The 19,094-nt window shown below is 35.2% G+C and overlaps 1 long non-coding RNA gene across 1 annotated transcript; it reads right to left on the bottom strand.

The window, feature by feature from the left end:
* Positions 1–17,758: 17,758 nt before the first annotated feature.
* On the bottom strand, positions 17,759–18,334 carry LOC110922460. The gene is made up of 3 exons (XR_002583177.2): positions 18,208–18,334; positions 17,885–17,947; positions 17,759–17,807 (listed from the first exon to the last, which is right to left on the bottom strand). It is a non-coding gene; the product is annotated as an uncharacterized LOC110922460 (long non-coding RNA).
* Between the last annotated feature and the right edge of the window lie 760 nt (positions 18,335–19,094).

Genomic DNA, 19,094 nt, shown 5'->3' with positions numbered 1-19,094 from the left:
ATAAAATGAAACTGTTTATTCCATGGTTGTGAAACAATGATTATGTTACAACACTCCCCCGACGTTTCCGCCATGTTCTGTTGTTTTACGTGGTCGAGGTGTGACAGAAAAGTTGGTATCAGAGCCAATGGTTATAGGGAATTTGGTTATTAGTATTGCTTTGACCTAGTATATAAACTTCCTAGGACCCTAACGCGAGTTTACATGCGTTTAATCATAAAACAATATCGTTGCCTATCTTTAGGCAGCAACCACAATAAGAACACAAATTTCGAATCTGCTTTGAAAACTAATCATCTGTTCTAGGGTGATTGATTACTAGGTTTTGAACATTCTAAGTTTTCAAAATCTCGTCAAAGTTTGGGTCTAAATAATGTGAACACGTGCAAACTGGAAGGGTGGGTGCCTGTACCCTGAGTCTTCTGTCTAAGGCTAGAGTGTTCGTACAAATCCGCAGTATCAGACCAGTCACTCTTACCTGGGAACTCTTGGGGTGAGTGTCCACTTATAGGCGAGCATGTCTTCGCGATACATTATGAGGACCTATTTACTTTGATTCAGCCTTTGTGTATTGTTTGTTTGCTTCGTGGTTCGAACAAATGACCATCACCCATGCCTCTTTGGTCAGTGATTGTAACATCCTTACCCAATGCCATTTCATTTGTTTTCTCTCTTGTTTGCCCTTTTAGAATGCCTCAACGATGCGACAATCAGGTACCTAATGAAGAACTGGCAGCCATCATTATGCAGCAAATGGCTGCTGCAATCCCGAACATCATTGCTCAATGTAACCAAGCTCTCAACAACAATAATGCTCCCTGTAATTTCAAGATGTTCAACTCAGCTAAGCCATCAAAGTTTTTTGGGTCTCAAGGAGCGACTGCACTTCTGCAATGGTTCGAGAGTCTAGAGAGCACCTTCAGACATGTTCAATGCCCAAACGAGCAAAAGGTAGAGTTCGCATCTAGTGTTTTCGAGAAACGAGCATTAACGTGGTGGAATGGTGTGATGAGAGATAGGGGTGCCGAGGTAGCACTGGCTCAAACCTGGGAAGAGCTTCGAGCTCTAATGATGAGGGAATTCTGTCCTCGTCATGAGATTAGGGCATTGGAAAGGGAATTCGACGATCTTAAGCAAGATAGCGGTGAGAATCGAGCCTACACGGACCGTTATGAGGAGTTAAGTATGTTATGCCCGAATATGGTTACGCCTTTGGATAAGGCAATCGAAAAGTACATTGATGGCCTCCTGACTCAGTACAAGACATTGTGACTGGTAGTAGCCCCACTACAGTTAGGCAGGCCATTGAGCTATCTGCTACCTTGACTAATCTCAGATCAGGAAAGGTAAACTTTTCCGAAAGGGTGATAAGAAACCAATCGAGGAATCGAAACCCAAGGATGACCAGACTGGATCCTCCAAGAAGTTAAAGAAGCGAAAGGCTTCCCAGAACTTCGTTGTGGTTGCTCACAATGATCAAGCTGCCCCCAACCAACCAGCTCAACCCCCTGCTAGGAAGCCATACAACGGAACTGCACCCTTGTGCAACAAATGTAACCTTCATCATCATGCTAGTGTGAAGTGCCGCAAATGCCAAATTTGTGGACTTATAGGTCATACAGCAAGAGTTTGTCGAGCTGCAGTAGCACCAAATCAAGCTAACAACAATCCTACTCAAGCTCGTTTTCCACCAGGTCCTTGCTACAACTGTGGCGAGATGGGTCATTTCCAAAGAAATCGCCCAAAGCTTGCTAATGCAAATCCAGCACAGGGATGAGCATCTGACCGACTAGAAGACAACACCGTTTAGAAAATAATCAAGTCTTATGTATTATTTTCTTTTGTTGTCAACGTCCATAAAACAGTTGTTATTGTTGTTTATAAATAAATCTTTTATTTACATTGCAATGTATTTATGTGGTTGCATGTATAAACAACATATCCCCTACAATACCGACAATCAAGGAATCGTATTCCTTGAAGAACAGACTACCCCTGAAATTCTTCATTTTATGATCTCTTGCGTTTTCCACAAAAATCCTAAGTACTCGTTTCTTCCAAGGAAACGAAGTACAAGGCGCAAGTTACAACTCTGGACGAATACCTAAAGTACCACTATAAATCCTTAATAGCGTACCTAAGGGTATTTCTGTAAATCCTAAATTGTTGTGTACCTTAATTCGAATATTACGTTTCCTTGAAAACAAAATCGAATTTTTGGTAGATCATCCTATCTTTTCAGATAGATTCTTGAGGACGTTGAAGTCCATCGACTGGATTCCTGGTGTACCTTGAATACCCATGTTCAATCGACAACAAATTAATCACAATTAATAACAAACTGATAACAAATTAATAACCAAGAAAAAAATTGTGTGCTTAGGTGTTTATGTGTTGACCTAATTAAAGTTATCTCAAGATTGTTCCATAAATTCTTTCCCCTTCACATTATAAAACAAAATGTGCGGACTGTGTAAGGAATTACGTAATTATGGATGCATACATAATTATAGAATTTAGTGCACAGAAATCACAGCAAGTTTTGTCATGAGTTAACCCTATTCATTTCCATTTCTGAAGAATACCCATTGAGGAAAATGACTAATTCCGTTCATTTTCGTTTCTGAAGAATATCCATCGAGGGAAATGAATATCCTTGATTATTCGTTCATTTCATTTCTGAAGAATACCCATTGAGGAAAATGACTCATTCCGTTCATTTTCGTTTCTAAAGAATATCCATCGAGAGAAAATGAATATCCTTGATTATTCCTTCATTTCCATTTCTGAAGAATACCCATTGAGGAAAATGACTCATTCCGTTCATTTTCGTTTCTGAAGAATATCCATCGAGGGAAATGAATATCCTTGATTATTCCTTCATTTCCATTTCTGAAGAATACCCATTGAGGAAGGTGACTCATTCCGTTCATTTTCGTTTCTGAAGAATATCCATATAGGGAAATGAATATCTTGATTTTTCCTTCATTTCCATTTCTGAAGAATAGCCATTGAGGAAAATGACTCATTCCGTTCATTTTTGTTTCTGAAGAATATCCATCGAGGAAAATGAATATCCTTGATTATTCCTTCATTTGCATTTCTAAAGAATACCCATTGAGGAAAATGACTCATTCCGTTCATTTTCGTTTCTGAAGAATATCCATCGAGGGAAATGAATATCCTTGATTATTCATTCATTTCCATTTCTGAAGAATGCCCATTGAGGAAAATGACTCATTCCATTCATTTACGTTTCGAAAGAATATCCATCGAGGGAAATGAATATCCTTGATTATTCCTTCATTTCCATTTCTGAAGAATACCCATTGAGGAAAATGACTCATTCCGTTCATTTTCGTTTCTGAAGAATATTCATCGAGGGAAATGAATATTCTTGATTATTCCTTTATTTCTATATCTGAAGAATACCCATTAAGGAAAATGTCTCATCCCGTTAATTTTCGTTTCTGAAGAATATCCATCGAGGGAAATGAATATCCTTGATTATTCCTTCATTTCCATTTCTGAAGAATACCCATTGAGGAAAATGACTCATTCCGTTCATTTTCGTTTCTGAAGAATATCCATCGAGGGAAATGAATATTCTTGATTATTCCTTCATTTCCATTCTGAAGAATACCCATTGAGGAAAATGACTCTGTCTGTTCATTTTTGTTTCTGAAGAATGTCTGTTGAGAGAAATGACAGGATTATGCCTTGCGTATCTTTGATGGGTTATTCTATGCAAATAGATAAACACCCTAGATTCTATGCAAGACAATTATTTAACACAGCGTCACAGGCAGACTCCTACGAATAAATTTCGGGACGAAATTTCCTAAAGTAGGGGAGACTGTGACACCTGTGCCTCCGCGACCATCAAACAAATACCAAATCAATGAAATGTTGTGTTTTCATACTTGGGATTTGTATAAATATGTGTATCATGTGCACATATCAATTCATGTTCAATTTCGAGCTTTAAATCGATTTTTGGAAGGTTATACGCGATCTGATGCGTAAATATAACCAGTTTAATGCAACAAACACACCGGAACCGTGATATAGGCTTAACATACCTTAAATAACCTTTACATAACTTAGAAATAAGCTTTGGATTGTTTGGTGTGTCGAAATCAACTTTGTCCGATCGTAGGTACTAAAAGCGTCAAAAAGTGCGTAAGCTTGCATTTTCGCACATATCTTACGTTCTGAATATATCCGGACATCCAAAAATTTATGTAATCATTAAAATATTTTATTTTAGTGATTGGCATGATAAAATTCCACTCGTCGCGTAATTTGGAGCGTTTTTGCGTTCGTTACGATTTCCGTCGTAATTAACCGAACAACGCAACCGTACGACCAAACGAACCGACATCCGAGATATTTTTTAGCACATTTCAAGTTCCCTAAACTTTAACGTTATTTTAGAGCCTTGAAATGGGGTTAACGGGGCTTAAAAGTGCCAAAAATCAAGTTTTACAAGTACAGGGACCATTTTTGAAATTTCTGGCGGATATATTGAACTTGGTCCATTTTTGAGGTTTTGATGGTTTTAACCCAAGGTTTTGCACTCTATGGGCTGGAATTTGATGGTTTTAAGTATTTCCATGGTTTTGAAAAATCATGTGCCTAAGTGGAGGGCTAAGATCAAGGCACAAAATGCGAGAAACGATCCTAACGATTCTCCGAAATCTATAAATACCCAAGTTCTCATTCCATTTTTCTCACACCTTGATCTAATTTTATGCTCTAAGTTGAAGCTTTATGCTTCATACCTGAGTATTTAGATCAAGTTCTTCCTAGCTTGGACCTTTTGTAAGTTTCTTTCATGCTTTTATGCGTTTTAAGCGTAAAACTCAAACAGTGTTTGACTTTCAGCTTTTCCAGTTTATGGTCAACATGAAGTTCGTTTGAACTTCGCAACGTGAGCGTAATCACGATTGTTATAGTCCCTAGTGACTATACCTACTGATTACCACGTTATTTAGGCATAGTGACGAGTCGTAGTTTCGGTCAAAATGCGTATTTTGCAACCAAACTACTTTTGGGTATCAAGACCCTTTGTCTTGATATCGAACTTGTTTTTAAACCTTGTTAAACATGTTTTAGCATGTTTAACTCGTCAATTTTAGATTAGTGCTTGTATAGGGTCGTAAGATAAGCGGTCTAAACAACCGCTTAGACTTTCGAACCCGACCCGTTTGGTCGATCATTAGGATCCGACCAAGCACATTAGGTGACCATAGTTGTATAGGGAATAATCTTCCGAGGTTATACCTTATTGTCACTACGTTTAGTTAGTTGTATGATAGGTAGGTTATATGCCTTACGAAAATTACCAAAATGCCCTTTTGCGCATAAATCCATTTTAAGCATATGTAACCTAAATTTTGACATCTAAACTGATTAGGCAACAATATTAGACATGTTAAGGCATATTTTACTTTTCATAGGACTAGTTAGGCGGTCCGAACGCGTTTTACGCGAATGACGCGTTAAAGTAGCGTAAGCTACCTAAACGAGTCGTATTGGGTCGTAAGCACATAGGTTAGGTTTCGTTTTAGTATGTAGGCTTTATTAAACCATGTCATATGAGTTCCAATACTTATTTGGTTTACAAAACCTCATACTATCCGATCTTCCGATTTAGGTCCGTTTATTAAAATAGTTACCTATATTAGGTGTCGTTTGATTTCCGTGATCCCTCTAGCTTTGCTTGGTTGTTATTCAAGACTTCTAAGCATCCTCAAGTGAGTATATAGCCCCCTCTTTTACTGTTTTCAAACTTTTTTGGGGTGGAACACATGTGCCTACTTGTTACTTTCATGTTTTCGTGCTTTTATATCATAGACTTGCTATGTTCATTAGTACGCGTATAGTACACGATTTCATTATGTTTTGCTATGTATGTTCACTTAACGGCTAGCCCATTGTTTTACATTTTGAACTGTTTAAACCATTTGTAACCATTTGATTTATGAGAACTGTTTGTAACCGTTTAATGTATGTGAACCATTTGTAACCGTTTGATTTATGTGAATCGTTTGTAACCGTTTGATTTATGTGAACCGTCTTTAACCGTTTGATTTATGTGAACCATTTGTAACTGTTTGAACCCTTGGGTTAGGGAAGTGATTAGGTAACGGGGCGGGTGTAATGTACTTAAAGCATAGTGGATACACCGCTGGTACTTCCTATATATAAGTGCTTTTAACACATTATATATCGTTGTGTTATCTAGATCACTTGGGTAAACGATTTTGAAACGATGTCACACAATGATGTTTTCTGAGTAATATAAACCATACGAGTTTTATTAACGAGTTTTTACTAGATGTTTTACAATTTGATTTAATAAACAAATGTTTTGGAGTTAAGAATCATGGCTACGAGATTTTATAAATTATAACCAACTTGATTTGAGTTGGTTAATTATGTCGCAATACTATACTTTTCAAAATAAGGTTTTTAAATAATTATTGCAACATGTAAAACGAGCCATGAATCTGACACTCATATAAAACCTATGTACTCGCCGGCATTTTTATGCTGACGTATTTTCACATGTGTTTCAGGTACCATAGTTGATGATGTTTGATGATGATATTTGTGTACGCTCACATAGGAAGGGACGAGGCCTTAGTGACTTAATAACAATGAAAGTCTATTTGTTCATATTTTGTTTCTAATTCCAATGTAATGTAATACATTTAATTCAATAAAACGAAAGTGTTTAATCCATGGTTGTGAAACAATGATTCTGTTACAATACTCACCGACGTTTCCGCCACGTTTTGTTGTTTTACGTGGTCGGGGTGTGACACTTTTAATATGCCTTAATACATAATCATATTATGCAAGTACTTATTTGACATCGTGTAGGAAGTGGAGTTGGTCTCTTCTAACTCTTTTGTATTTCGCTTGAATGTCCTGATGGTTGAATCTAAAGCCCAGAACGCAGCAATTCTTTCTTTTGTACCCGGTAACTCAGCAAGAGAGGCAAAGTTGTTCACTGCATGCAAATAAAGAAAACAGGATCGCTCAATAATGAAATAGCAACTCTCTATAGTCTTTATCTAAGGATCTTATATCCTACCTTTAAGATCCAATTTTTTGGGAGACTATCCACTAAAAGAATAGAATCCCTTCTCACAAAGAAGAACTGATTCTTCCATGATGTGTCGTTTTTGGTGGTATTAAGGATTGGGAGTGGCTGATGGGGCTTGGCTTTAAACAAGAACTGGTGGGATCCATGGGATATGAGGGAATACAGATGTGAGAGTTTAGAGAGATTAAAGTCTAATCCTTCATTGCTGATGATTTGTTCTACAGTGTACAATACCCTCCATAACATGGGCATTGCATGACTGTAGGAGAGGCCAGTAAGCGTGAAAAATCGCTGGGTCAAGTCAGGGAATGGGTAGGTATAGCCAATCTGAAAGGGCATAGCGGGGAAGCACACCCAAATGGGTGAAACAGAATCACTTTTGGTGGAAGAGTCGAAAGGACGAAAGATTGTTCCCAAAGGGAAATAGGTATACAAACAATCGATCTCAGGATCGGTGAAATTGCACAATTTAATGGAAGGATTCTTCAAAAGATTCTGGCTTTGTGGTGTATTGTTTGTATCATGGCTCTTGCTTGAGGAGGATCGTGTACCCATTTTGGCCAGGATCGGATTGAGGAAGAAGAGAAGACAGAAAATAAAGGATAAAGAGAAGAGAAGAATACCTAATTAGTTTCCGGAATGGAGATATAAATGAGGATTTCTTGATCTTAAATGGTTTTTCAAAAACATATATACTCCCTATATATCGTGATGATTGTTGCAGGCAATCCTATCAGTGATATCATCCGCTGTAACGGCTAGTTTCTTGTGTAACGGCTAGTCCTATTCCAACGGAAATATGGCAGATTGAATGTGTATCATATCTGCCATATTTGGGGACAATTGTTAGGGCATTGATTTTTAATACTATGGATCATGTATCCTGAGATTTAGCCAGAATCCCTGATCCTTAATGGACGGTGCAGGAAGTCTGAGGATAAAGGATCCTTATTGTTACTTATACTGACTAACATTTGTTTCCTATATTTTAACTTGTATTCACAGGTACTTGACGAAGTGGACTTGGTCTATGCTGGAATATCGGTGAATATACTCCAAATGGGCACATGCATATTCGAGTGTAGCCGTTATGGAGGAACATGGGATACTAGCACACTTTTCGGATTGTTTGTTATCTAGTTATTTCCAATTTTATAAGGGGATAATGAAGCTCATTTTAGGCATAATATACAACACAACATATCATATGAACACACACTCTCTCTCACAACACTCAAACTGTTCTCAACACTAACACTAGATTTCATTGTATCAAGCTCATTATCTTCCAAAGTTGTATTGAATTCTAACTTGTCTGTTCAATATAGTTGGTGATCGATAGTTTCCATTACCCGAGGTTTTTTGTGCCAGAGATTTCATAAGGATCAAGGGCTTTTTCCTCGTACAAATATCGGTGTTCATTGTCACTTCCACTTTATAATTGATTACATTGTTGTTCATACACATAAGCACTCTACCTCACAATCAAAATTTGGTTACATTATCCTTAAACTGATTTTTCACCAAAACAATAAAAACAACATAATGTCGTATATTAGAGATTTAACCACGTAATAAAGCATAAAAATCAAGTTCTTATCATTGAATGTGTAAGCACGTAATAAACATAATTGTATTAAATTTAGTTATAACAAATCATATTGGATGTGTAATCACGTAATAAATTTACATTGAATGTGTAATGATTTATGTTGAATGTGTAATCACGTAATGGGTATTCAAAATCCTGTAAATTATTTTTAAGGGTACTATAGTAATAGCTGCTCGAATTAAAGAGAATGAAATGCTCGTTAATACGGTGTAATTTTTTAAAAACAATTAACGTATGGAAAAGTTATAGTCGTTTGAAAATCAAGAAGAAAACATGTTAAAGGGAGAAAAGACCGTCATACCCTTCCTTTCTTAAATTGAGAAAAACAAATATGTGGTCATGATTTTCTCCTACACTTCATACAAAATTCTTCTTTTGTACATGATCTCTTATCTATACATAAGTAATAACTCATGTTGTTCTGTAGAATATTTTTAAAACGAACGTTCTTGAAAAAAAAAAAAAACCTCATCTCATCTCAAATAATTTTTCTCTTTATTTTTTTTATTAACAACAAAAAATCTTTTTATCACATGGATATTCTTTTGACATTGATACTGCACAAATGATATGAAATGATCGATGGGAAGCTTTGAATTTGCTGGTCCTCTATTCAATTGATTAAAGGTCCACAAATCCAAACATAGGATCACCACTTAATTGGTTCAAGTCTTGCTCAACTTTTTGGCAAGATTTCAAATCCAAACATAAAAGAACATCATACCCTTCCTTCCTTAAATTGAGAAAAACAAATGATATGAAATGATCGATGGGAAGCTTTGAAATCATTGGTGGTCCTCTATTCAATTGATAGTGCACAAATGATATGAAATGATCGATGGGTTGCCTAGATTTCACCCGGGGGGACCACTCTCTCGGTTCTCGTGTCACGTGGCATCCAAAAATTTACCTCATTGGACTTGTTCTTTTTGTCCAACGAATCTAAAATAAGAGGCTTTTTCTAATAAAAATAAAACCTATTTTAAGTATACTCTAATACGGATAACATGATATATATATATATATATATATATATATATATATATATATATAGGGTTAGGTTAACATACAAAAGCCCTTATCATACTTCACGTACGCGACAATGGTAACCGTCAGATCAGGGCTATAATCACGCATGGAACATATAATCACGCATAGGAACATATAATCACGCATGGGATCAGTTTTTTTTATAATCACGCATGGGATCCAAAATCACGCACGTTAAGTTGAACAAAAAAATAATCACGCACGTTATCTTTTTTGTCGCGTACGTTAATGTAGGTTAAGCCGTTTTGTACATTATACTCTCTTTCTCTCTCTCTCTCTCTCTCTCTCTCTCTCTCTCTCTCTCTCTCTATATATATATATATATATATATATATATATATATATATATATATATATATATAGGGAGCGGTTAACATACTTCACGGCTTATCCTACTTCACGTACGCGACAATGGTAACCATCAGATCAGGGCTATAATCACGCATGGATCAGTTAATCACGCATGGGAGCAGTTAATCACGCATGGGAGCAAAAATCATGCACGTTCAATTGAACAAAATGTAATCGCGCTAGTTATCTCTATATTATCACGCAAGTTTTGTCTGTGTCGCGTACGTTAACGTACGTTAAGGCGTTTTGTACATTATACTTTCTCTCTCTCTCTCTCTATATATATATAGGGGATGGATCATGAGAAAACTAGTTTAAATAAGAAAACCAAAAAACTAACAAAAAAGCCTAAAAAACATACCAATTTTTTTTTACATATTTTTTATAAAAAAATCGCTAGTTTTTATACATGGAAAAAAAAAATTTTAAAAATAAATTTTTTTTCTTGTATTACACATGTGCACTATTACGGATATAGTGCACATGTGTAGTACATGTGTAATACACATATAATCACATATAATGCACATGTGCAGAACAACAAAAAAAAATTTTGAATTTTTTTATATATAAAAAGTAGCGATTTTTTTTATAAAAAATTGTAAAAAAATAAATTTTTGGTATGTTTTTGGCTTTTTTTAGGTTTTTTAGTTAGTTTTCTAGTTTTCTCATTTAGATGTAGTTTTCTCATAATCCTCTCCCTATATATATATATAGGACAAGGATACGTTAGAAACCACCCTTTATTGCGAGAACCGCGAGAACCAATGTGAACACAACAAAAAATGCCTAAAAATAGCTAAAAACCCACAATTTTTTTAATATTTTTTTATAAAAAAATCGCTACTGTTAGTAGCAAAATTTTTTTTTTTAATTTTTTTTCTAATAAAAGTAGCGATTTTAACATAAAAAATATTAAAAAAAATTTTTTAGTTTTTTTTAGGTTTTTTGGGGGTTTAGTTTTTGGCATTTTAGTTTGGTGGGGGTGGGGGGTTTAGGTTTTCGGGGGGTGGGGGAGGGGGGTTTAGGTTTTTTTTTTTTTTTGGGGGGGGGGGGTTTAGTTTTTGGCATTTTAGCTTGGTGGGATTTATACATATGTGTATATTGTTAATCTTTTTAACTATACATATATGTATATTGTCAATTATACATATGTGTATATACGTGTTTAAAATTGAAAAATAAGTGTTATTTAGGGTTTAACATTAGTATTTAGGGTTTAGCATTACGGTTTAGGGTTTAGCTTTAGGGTTTAGTAATAGTATTTAGGGTTTAACATTAGGGTTTAGCTTTTGGGTTTATCATTAGGGTTTAGCTTTAACTTTAACTTTTGGGTTTAGATTTATATTTAGGGTTTGCATTAGGGTTTAGCATTAAGGGTTTAGCTTTAGGGTTTAGTTTTAGCTTTAGGGTTTAACATTAGGGTTTAGCTTTAGGGTTTAGAATTAGGGTTTAGCATTAGGGTTTAAAATTAGGGTTTACCTTTAGGGTTTAGGGTTTAGTATTAAAGTTTAGCTTTAGTGTTTATGGTTTAAGTTTTAGGATTTATAACACATATTTTTTCAATTTTAAACATGTATATACATATATGTATAATTGACAATATACATATATGTATAGTTCAAAGATTAACAATATATACATGTGTATAAATCCAAAAAAAAAAAATTTTTAAAAATAATAAAAAATTTAATTCTTAAAGAAAAAGCTGCGATTTTTCCAAAAAAAAAAAATGATTTGCATTTTTTTCACTTTTTTTTGCATTTTTTGCTTAGGGAAAATGTGTGGTCCAAATTGCTTTCTCAAGTTTCTCAAATAGGGTGGACTTCTCTTAGAATCGCTACCATATATATATATATATATATATAGGAAAAGGATCATGTGAGAAGTGATATGCTAGTTGAGAAACTTGAGAAGCATTCTGGACCACACATTTTTCTAAGCCTTTCGTAATATACACATATGTATATAGTCAATTTTAAACTATACATATGTGTATATTACGAAAGGCTTAGAAAAATGTGTGGTCCAGGATGCTTCTCAAGTTTCTCATATAGGGTGGACTTCTCTTAGGATCCCTACCCTATATATATATATATATATATATATATAGTACTTCACGCCTTAACGTACTTCACGAAATATATAACATGCGTAATTATATTTTTGACCAAAATAACGTGCGTGATTTTGGATCCCATGCGTGATTATGTGGTCCTATGCGTGATTATGTAGTCCCATGCGTGATTATATGTTCCATGCGTGATTATACCCTTGATCCAACGGTTACCATTGTCTCCTACGTGAAGTATGTTAACCTTTCTCTCTCTCTCTCTCTCTATATATATATATATATATATATATATATATATAGGGTGAAGTTATTGTAAAAAAGACCAAAAGTGTGAGAAAGGTAAGAAAAAATCTCAACCATTAGATCTAAATTAATTGAAAAGGGTATAATTGTAAATGCATTAACAAATTCAAATATGGTAATCCTTGATTTAAGGATTTGGAGAGAGAAAAACCAGGATTTTAGGACTTATAACCGTCCATAAATATAACACCATTCAGAGCATGTTCATACATGGTGTTTTAAATATAACACATTCAGAAAATATAACACCATTCAGCACAAAAATAACACCATTTAGCACAAAAATAACACCATTCACCACAAAAATAACACCATTCAGCAGTAAATAAAAAAACACCATTCAGTACAAGAATATAACACTATTCAGTACAAAAAAAACACCATTCAACACAAAAATAACACCATTCAGCAGTAAATAAAAAAACACCATTCAGTACAAAAAAAACACCATTCAGCACAAAAATAACACCATTCAGCAGTAAATAAAAAAAACACCATTCAACAGTAGATAAAAAAACCATTCAGTACAAAAATAACACCATTCAGTACAAAAATAACACCATTCAGCACAGAAATAACACCATTCAGCAGTAAATATAAAAAACACCATTCAGTACAAAAATAACACCATTCAGTACAAAAATAACACCATTCCGTACAAGATATAACACCATTCAGTAAAGAAAAAAATAACACCTCTGTATCATCTTCTCCACTTCCGGCACCACCACTGGCACTTCCGGCACCACCAGTGCTGCACCACCGCTGCCGATCCGCACAACCACTGCCGCTGCCGCTCGCCGTCGCCGCTCGTCGTCGCCGCTGTTCGATCGATTATAGAGATAGACGAACCCTGAATCAAGTTTGGAGACCAAGATCACGAACCCTGGTTCGTTTGGTTGAGATGCTTTAATCTGAGATCAAAACGAAACGGGAACCGAACATCTCTTAGGCTAGTTGGAAATCATGAAGCAACAAAGAATCATGTGCGTGATTGATCGGGCACAAGAAGTCGAGATATGGAGGTTTAGCGGCATTAGGGTTTTGAAATTGTAGAGAGAGAGAAACTGTACGATCAATTGGAGAGAGAGATCGGAATTATAGGAATTTTGATTTACAGTTTCCTATTTTGAATGGATATAAAGACTTTATTACCGCTATAATTTCTTACCTTTCTCACACTTTGGGCCTTTTTTACAGGATCCTAACTCTCTCTCTCTCTCTCTTTCTATATATATATATTATATATATATATATATATATAATAAGAGAGCAAAAATATATAATTGTCATTCTATAAATAAAACATATAAACAAATTTTTGGGAGCTGTTAGCGTGCGCCACTTAGTCCTCTCTAAAACAAGGTACATATTATAGAAATTGAATGTTTTTATTATAATATCTGTGTTTCTGGGGACCGAAGGGCGTTGGCGTCCGTTAACAACCACAGGGGGGCTTTCTTATCTCCCCCTACCCACCCCACCCGTATAGAAGAATGTACAACTTTTACTGAATGCTCTTAAACTTGATAGCCATGCCATGGAAAGGTCTGTACAGCTCAAATGTGAAATAAAAGATTTCTTTCATCTCTCTAGCCTCTACTTTATATCATGAGACTCTAAAAAAGACGTGTGAGAAAGAAACAAAGGAGTGGTCCCTTTGTTCTCAGCAAGATGCGGTCACCCACAGAGTCATGGGCGCCTGTAGGACACCCATCTTCCCTTCGATGGTGACGGTGTCTTGTAAGTGCACATGAACCCATGTTACTCTGTCCCTCATACTCTCCATAAGACAGCTTCAACTACTTGCAACATATAAGAGAAAACTAACCAAGTATTTCACTGTGTGTTTCTTTGGCATGAGGTAGACCTGGCAAACGGGTCAGTTCGGGTCGGGTTGGGTCATGGGTCAAAACGGGTTTGGGTTAAAACGGGTTCGGGTCAAAACGGGTCAATTAAAAAAATGGTTGTTTTAGTTCGGGTCGGAACGGGTTCGGGTCAGAACGGGTCCCGGTCAGAACGGGTTTCGGGTCGGGTCGGGTCAGAATTCTCTTTTTTTTTTTACTAATATGCATTAAACAAAGGGTGATTGCACAATTTTAAAAAAAGGGTGATTGCACCACAATTAATCGAAGAACATATTTTTTTTAAGTAAAAAATGTTTTATTTACCATGGATATATGGAATGGGTATACAAGGAAGTGCTAATTACATAATCAAATTCCCACTAAACAGATTAACACTATACAGCAAATTCTAGACAACATTAACAGCAGGTTAAACAGGTTAAATACAGCTTTAACAGCAAACATAATCATTAACAACAGCTTAAACACGTTCAATACAGCTATAAACAGCAAACAGAATCATCAACAGCAACTTAAACAGGTTTTAAACAGCATTAGCATCAGCTTAAACAGGTTCAATACAGCTTTAACAGCAAACAGAAGCATTAACAGCAGGTTAAACAGGTTTTATACAGCAAACAGAATCATTAATGACAGCTTTAAACATGTTTTATACATCAATACATATGTCTTTATGTTCCATCTTAATAAGTTTAAGCAATAATAACAAGCATCAATATTTAACCTTTAGCAATTTCAACTTCCTGATCCTCCCCAATTTCTACCATAGTCAAATTCGCAAATCTTATTCCAACATTTAATGGAGAAATAGAGATAACATACTGGATGTACAAAGATACCGTGAATATGCAACGATCTACAAAGATATTTAATCGGGTTTATGGGGAACAAAGATATTTAATCGGGTTTATGGGGAACGAAGAGGGTTGAGGGGAATTGAAGACTTCACGTCTTCACCCGTGGCGGCGGCGGAGACGGCGGCGATGGTGGAGGTTGGGCGTCGATGTTGAAGAATTGAAGATGATGTTCAATTGTTCAGTGAAATCAATGTTCTTCAAGGAATCAAGGTGAATTGAAGACTTCACCCGTGGTTTCTTTTAATCTAGAACCCCAATGACCCGCTATTCTAATTTAATCAATGACCCGTAGATAAGACTTACAAGTATTTAAATGCCCATTTTGACCCCCTTGTCTAAATTCTTTTATCCAAAATAACCCATTTTCTAAATTTCTTTACTCAAATTGACTCATATATTAGTTTTTGGGTCAGGATTGCCCCCTCTAATTTTGAAAGACCTGGGTAAATTTGAAGTTCTCAACTGGAACTAGATTTGCCCTTCTTGTTAACAGAAATAACGGATGAAGTTAACCTAATAGATTAAAATGGCAACTGTGAAACCTTTTTGGACCCACAGGCGAAAAATGAAACATTTGTACCAAACTGCCAAAATGACCCAAACCACAGGGACTAAAATGACATTTAACTCTTATTTAAAAATAAAATTTTTACTTCAAACTTTAAGTTGACTCGCTTTAAACATTCTGTTACATTTTTTTTCATGTTTTGTCTAAATGTTATGTTAACCGTCATTTGGAACACGTTCATCAGTTATACGTACAATTGTTTTTGGTTAATAATTTGCAGTCTTCATGTCTTCCCACAATGACGAAGGTATTTCATGCCTTTCGTACCAGGTAACTATTCTATATGGTTTGTGAAGGGTTAGGGTTTAGTGTACATTATATTTTTGTGTATTGTGTATATAGAGTTGATATGGAGTATTGGGGTTTTCATATATACACAAACATGGTTATAAATTTAGGAATTTTCATATGTTTATTGTGTTTATGGAGTTTTAATAGTTGTTGATTATTAGTATAATAACAAGGGGCTAAATTAAATTGCAGATTTTGGCTTTGTAGAGAAATAATGTCGCACTATGTAGTTAGTTATATTTGACCATATGGCCATGTCTTATCTATAATACGAAACTGGGTTTTTTACCCTTTTAGTTATTTTACACACGTATAAATTTTATAGCATTACGTACAAGAAAGTACAAACTGTTTTAAAGGGGGGTAAATTTGCACATTATCTAAACTTTTAAGACACTTTATGGGTATAACTAGAAAAGTAACCCGCCGCGATGCGGGGGGGGGGGGGGGGCTAGATTTTTATTTATGTTAAGCTGTTGTCATTGAGTTACAACCATTAGGTTAGATACATCAGCTGGAACCAAGAGTTTGTACATTTGTTATGGTTGCTACTTAGGTTACTAACACTAAGTGTGTTAGTTACATAAGTTGCGCAAAATATATCAACACAATGTGGCTTGCTGAACTGCGGACTGCAGCTACGTTTTTTCCTACCTGGCAGCTGTACAAAAGGTGTCTGACGTCCCTATCATTTCCCGCGTCCCTTCTTTGAAGTATTACTGGTATCATGGATGATAATTTATGCATATTAGTGTAAGGTATAGTTATAAATCTAAAGGACTATGGGTAGAGTTATTGATCAAACACATCACTATAGAGGTTTTGATATGCCTAGGATTGGTGTGTGTGTAATGTTTACCTGGCGATTCATCTTGAGGGCGCTTTTATTGGTTAAGCTTGGTGTTAGGTGTTTTTGGTGGAGGAACCCTCACATTTAACTACAAAAGTATAAAAGGTACAAAATTAACTACGCATCACTAACAAAAATTGAATACCAAAATAAACAACAAAGAATACGCTAATCTAGAATTGTTTTTTCCGGTAAAAAGAATTATATAACTTTAATTAAAGTATCAAACCGATATTAATATCACGAGTTTTGCTCTGTTGTATTACATGCACCATTGACAAGCTCAGTTTGAAACCTTTATGGTCAAGCGCGCGCACGATTGCATAATCTGTAAAAGAGTGAACAGAACATCATGAGCATTTTAGTTTTCAATTGCAAACACATGAAATGTAAGAGGCTAAAAAACAGTGACCTTTACAGTTAACCTGACAAACATTGCAAGTGTTGATGTTGCAATTTACTGAAGACAGTTCTTAAAGAAACGAATGCCCTGAAACAAAGAAATTCGGTGCTTATTATACAGAAAACACGCCTTTTTTTGACAGAAAAAAAATGTACACAAGTTGTTTATTGTACCTGCAATGCAAAACTGATGTCGGCTTCATCTACTTGCAACGAGTTTTAAACATTTTTTATCATCTCAGGATTGACCGAGTTTTAGAATTCCCTATAAAATGATAGCAATTTATAAGAATTTGCAACAAAAAAGACATTTTTATTGAATATTTAATAGATAAAAAGTCGATTGATAGGTGCAGATGGTTGGTTACCTGATCACCTAGCACTTTACACATGCATGAAAGTTCCATTATACCAACAGGTGGTATCAATGTTGATTTGCAGATATCGATATAAAACTTGTTCAACTGTAAACTAACTAATTTTGATTAGAATATATAGATATTTCATCTTTTATCATGAAAGAAAGATGATATGGTTATACCTCTCCTATTGTTGTATCCTTCTTTCCTTTACGAAACAGCTTCACAACAGAACATAGTACAATCTACACCAAATAGAGAGTAGGAAATTAGTCTACTTCAAAGGAAAGATCGGGTTGACCATTGACCCACTAATCTTGTTTTGACTTTTGACCATTCTTAGTATATAGAGAATTGAGTTTAGTTGTGTTTACAATGCAATATAAAAACAAATAGTTATCTAAATCTTTGAATGAAATGACTTAGACGTTTATGACCCGTTCACTTTGACCTATTTAAATGAAAACACTGAAACGAATGTGTTTAATTGTGTTTAAAACGGTACCTGTTGATGTTGTGGAAGGGATTGTATAGTGTCAACTATTGGTGATTTGTAAGCCCTCGACAAAGCAATAGCCACATGATCAACCCTCACCTACATGAAAATGAAGTAGAGAAAATTAGATAACTATTACCATGGATGTCAAAGCTGAAGTGCAGGTAGATTCTCTAAGCTCAGTTTCAAGCATCTCTATCGCACCCCTAAAAAGCGAAATAAAAGCTCTTTCCGCCTTAAAGAATTTACGAGAATTTGTAGACTGTAAAACAATTATAAATAATTAAAAAGAAATACCAACCTGCAAATACCAAGAGCTTTTCTCATATCACCAGATGTTGCAGCTACTTTCTGCATACATTCATTCATATGATGCATCTTAGAATTTATAGCAACCTTAAGTCTTTAATTACTTACAAACACATGAATTAAAACTTTAAGTCAAAGCAAAGATAAGTAGATAATATTATGGTGTACTTACGCGTGCACAGAGTTCCAGTGCTTGTGGCTAGAAAACGGTGTAAGGAAGTGCCCGATGAAACAAAACACCCTTAATATAATTTCTTTTGTTAAAAAATTGTTATATTTTCTAATTAAGTAGCTAAAGAGAAAGCGAAAGACCAATAATGCTCAGCATCAGCCGTTGTTTGAGAATCATGATGATTTGATCCATCGAGTAGGCTCGAAAAGACACAATAGCTGGCTTAACTAAAATAATAATTAAAAGTATAAGAGATATTAGAAGCAGTGTGTGGATGTCGAGTGTAATGGAGAGAAACAAAGTACTCACAATTTAGAGACTGTATTTTCCCGATACCTTACCAACAACAACCTGAGATATCGAAGAAGAATGATTCAAAACTTGGTTAAGGAACTTCTGCATTCATGCACGTGAT

This window comes from Helianthus annuus, chromosome 17, assembly GCF_002127325.2.
Source record: "Helianthus annuus cultivar XRQ/B chromosome 17, HanXRQr2.0-SUNRISE, whole genome shotgun sequence".
Classification (NCBI taxonomy): Eukaryota; Viridiplantae; Streptophyta; class Magnoliopsida; order Asterales; family Asteraceae; genus Helianthus; species Helianthus annuus.
Note: the sequence above shows the minus strand (reverse complement) of the source record. Positions and strands in the feature narration are given on the sequence as shown.